The sequence below is a fragment of the Pteropus medius genome, unplaced genomic scaffold, assembly GCF_902729225.1.
Source record: "Pteropus medius unplaced genomic scaffold, Ma_sr-lr_union100, whole genome shotgun sequence".
Lineage (NCBI taxonomy): Eukaryota > Metazoa > Chordata > Mammalia > Chiroptera > Pteropodidae > Pteropus > Pteropus medius.
Window position 1 is genome coordinate 1,524,286 of NW_024349804.1, and position 4,460 is coordinate 1,528,745.

General features: G+C 42.6%; 1 pseudogene; it reads right to left on the reverse strand.

The window, feature by feature from the left end:
• Positions 1-572: 572 nt before the first annotated feature.
• On the reverse strand, positions 573-691 carry LOC120583036 (uncharacterized; annotated as a pseudogene).
• Positions 692-4,460: the final 3,769 nt, after the last annotated feature.

Genomic DNA, 4,460 nt, shown 5'->3' on the forward strand with positions numbered 1-4,460 from the left:
TCACCCCATAGGTGCCAGATATAGCACCAAGCACTAGTGGTATAGGAAGGGTAAGATATGGCCTCTGCCATCAATAAATTTTTGTTCTTGCAAATGATTGAAATGATATACAAGCAATTGTGATAGCAGATCCTCCCAAAATGATGCAGTATAGATATTATAGAGTTGTCTAGGACTACGAGGGAACTTGGTTGTAATTCCAGTTAGAGTGCATGGAAGAGCTTCGTGGACGGAGTAGTCTTTGGGATGAGCAATAGATGGGTCCTGGGCAGTCATAGACGAAGAGAAGGATGGGCCAACAGACTTCCCCTTAGCTCATGATGGGAATTCTCTTATTTTCCCAAGAAATGAGCTGGCAGGGCACAGGTCAACCTATAATGTCTTTTAAATTCTTTGTATTTGGTTGGGGAGTAGTAGAGAAGATGAAATATTTTGTACAATTAAAAAATAGTTTTATTTTTTTTAATTTATTTTTATTTTTATTATTATTTTTTAGGCGAGGCAACCCTTGATTGACCTCACAGATTGCAAGGACCTTGTCAGCTTACAATCCCTTATTCTTTTGTTTTTTACGCCTACAGCACCTGGTCTTCCTAGGTGCTCTCCCATCCAAGTACTAACCAGGCCTGACCCTGCTTAGCTTCTGGGATCAGATGGGATCAGGCTTGTTCAGGGTGGCATGGCCATAGACAAAAAATAGTTTTAAACCAGAGAAAGACTGTTGAAACCCTCTTCTCTCTTGGCATCCACCAAGCACTCTCCTTCTCCAGCCTCTCCTTCCTGACCTCTATTAAGGGCCCTTAGTTCAACCCTTCAGTGTTGCTGTTCCCCCTTTTCCCCAAAGGCATACTCTTCAGTCGTCTTCCTTTTATTATTCTGTCTACTGTATGCGTGATCTCATCCGCTCAAGTGACTCTAGTTCTCAAGTATCTTCTGATGACTTCCAAATCTATAACACCTACCCTAACTTCTCTCTCTCTCTCTCTCTCTCTCTCTCTCTCTATATATATATATATATATATATATATATACACACACACACACACACATACACACATATATACTTCTCTCTGAAACATTTGTATGTTTACTGAATATTCTACAAGTACATTGGACTTGCTCTGTCTATCCCAAGCAGGCTTCTATTTCTGTATTCCCCACCACTGTTAGAGAAATCATAGACCATCCTTAACTCAAAATGCCAGGAACCATTCTTGGTTGTCCTTTCTCTTGTCATCCCTACACCCTACCGTCCTGTATCCTCCGTCTGCCTCCATCCCCAATCTATCGCCTTAGGGATTAATATTAGCTGCTAATATTAGAAGAGTGGTAAAGAGCACAGATTCTGGACCTGAAGTGTATGGATTAGAATCCTGACTCCATAACTCAAATTTCTAACCCTCTCTGTCCCTTAGTTTCCTCATCTGTAAAATGGAGGCAACATATAATACCTATCTCTTAAGCTGTTGTGAGGATTTAATGTATAATAAAACAGTGCCTGGCATACGTCAACACTATTTAAGTTTTTGCCATAAAGATCGAATGTTTATTGTACCAAATATTGTGCTGAGCGATTTACCTTTATCTCATAGACTCTCCACAACACTATGGGGATTTTTGTTAGTCTCATTTTGTAGAAAACTGAGTCTTCAGGAAGGAAACGAAATCACTCGCATGTCTAGAGAGTAACAAAGCCAGGATTCTAACCCATCACTGACTGATGCCGAAACCTGAGCCCTTCACCACTGTGTGTCCTGGATTTTCCCTATAAAGATCTCTTCACTGACCTCCTGGCCACCAGCTTTGTCTCCCTCTAAAGTCTCCTCCACACAGCTGCTTGACCATGTTATAAAGAACAGTCGTTTTAAGAAGATTAAGACATGGAAAACTTTACTCTCTCCCTCCTGGCCGGCCGGCCGGCCTCACCCTAACCCCGCTTCACCACTTTCATTTGCCGTCTCTTTGGCCAGCTTTCCAAAGGCACCCAGGGGCGAATGCAGGAATGCCAGGGTTCACAAACGCAATCATGCGGTTAGTAGGGACTTAATATTATGGCCACACATTTACGGACAGTTAAGCTGCCTGGAGGGGATCGGGAAATGCACTGACCTCCCTCCAGGGTTTGAGTCAAGATTCTGCTGCCATGCTGACCCTCCATGTTTCCACAATTTTCCACCTCTACAAAGGGAAGATACCTCTTATCTCACATGGACTGCGAGGCTTAACTAATGATTATAAAGGGCTTACAGGTGCTAGAAGACAAAGGCATTACTTAAATACGCATGTAATATAAATCATATGTGGATAAAAAGAGACAAGTAAATTAGATCAACCAAAAGTCACTCATTTACTCAGCTGGGCACTCTGAAAGTTCATCCAGGATTGTTTCTTGCCAGGAGTGAATGGATTTGAAAGTAAAGATTTTCAATGGTATTTTGCTCACAAAAGGTTCCTGCAGTGGGTAAAGAATGATATCGCTCATGGTAATAGCAGTAAGAGAGGCTAGTGAAGGAGAATAATTTGAAAAATGAATGTCTCTTGCTATTTTCCTTTGACGAACAATCATAAAAGATCTTCCAGGTTTAACGCTAGGTCCCATTTTCTTGAGCCTGTGTTTTAGAAACTGATTGATTGTAGTTTTTCACTGGATCTCCACCAAGTTTGGACCACAAAATGTCACTTTGCAGTTAGATGGCCTCCATCTGAAAGGCACCGAGAAATGCCAATTGCAATTCAAAAATCTCAATTTTCAAATATACCTTACAGCTTATTCCTGGTGAGAAACACTTTCCCCCCTCATGGGCGTGCTAAGTGCTGTGCTGGGAAAAAAGGTGGAGGGTGTTCTTTTGAATGAAAGGAAATTTGCAGCTAGGGGCTCAAGTCCCTGAAGCTTAAGAGGCCTCCCTTCTCTTAGTGTTTCTTGCTGTGCAGTTTTCCCGTGGGCTCAGGTAAGAGTAGGAGACAATTGAAACGGGAGAAGTAAAAGGCCCAGACTAATGGCAGTTGTGTTTATCACCTCCTCCACTTGGGCGTCGGTCAAGGTTATAATCTATACATGCAGGTGCCCAGCAGGCCCTATGCTCCCAGTGGACCAAGTTCTTGCAGTAATCCCTGGGCAAACAGCAGTCTTACGCTGACATTTGGGATTGCTCAGAGTCAGACAAACATTTTTCTGGCTAGGAAGAGCCAAGCCCAAGTTCCAACACCCAGTTTGAACTTGGGAGTTGGACGTACTGAGTGTTTACGGACAATCGGTTGCTTTGGATCCGGTGGTCTTACTGGAGAATTGTTTGAGCAACTCATTCACCCTCTTTGTGCCTCAGTTTTCTCCTCTTTAAAATGAAGGTGCTGGGCTGGGTGACCTCATGGTTCTAACATGCTATGTTTAGGTGACTAACCTAGGTCCAGTTCCTTTCAGCGACGTGTTGCTTTCACACACAATAAACAAAAGAATTTGACAATTGTTGCCAAATAATATTCAGAGTTTTCTATCCCACTATATTTCATCTAGAAGAAAAATTGCCCTCTTCCTACTTCTGCTGTCTTCTTGGTGTCTTCAAAAAAATAAGAGAGGGCGTTGTGGAAGATGGGTCCATTTGGCCTTCTCAGCAGATTTGCTATTTGATTTTTTTTTTCCTCTAGCCTTTTTCTTACTGGCCAGAAGGGTTTGATTTAGTTGGAAATGGCATCTAACAGTGCAAATGCTCATTATCTTTATTGGTCATGATCCTCGCACCCATTTCTTTGTCCAGAGCCCTCAAAACAGCCTATTAGTTAAAGTACTTATTTGGGTACCTTTAGGACTGGTGTCACTGTGCAGGGAAGAGGAAGATTTGGGAAGAGTCTTCTGCGATGAGCATCTTGTCACTGCGTAACAAGCACAGGGGCCTTGCGATAGGCAGAAAAGGTGGCCTTAATGCCTGTCTCAATTGCCACGGTGAAAAAGGCCATTTCTTGCACCATGTGGTTTATAGTCATGGAAGGGTGGGAGTGTGTCCTTGTCAGTCAGCCTGGTTGTCATGTGTTTCCCTGGGAATCAGATTCATATTGAAATCACCCACAAGTGTCCTACACTTTTATAGGAAGGTAACGTGGAGGCTAGCAGGGGAGGTGACTGGTATTCCCAGGAGATTTTGAAAAGACGGTTGAATATGCTGAGAACTTACTGGTACCATATGATTTCTATAGAAGCGTAAGGATAAATCACGTCACATACTTCAGCTGCATCCCTGAAAACCTCCGCAAGTGGAATTGCTATGCCCTGGGCCTTGAGTTTGGCGACTCTGACCTTCTTTCAAGTTTGATGAAATTTTGATCAGAGAGAAATTAAATCTAAATCGCTATTCTGTCATCAGAGCTTCTGCTGTGGTGGCAGATCTTTTATGGAGAGATTGTACCGTTAAGAGATGAAAATAGTAAAATGGTGCAACTGCCCTTTTCCTGACATTGTTATTAGCTGC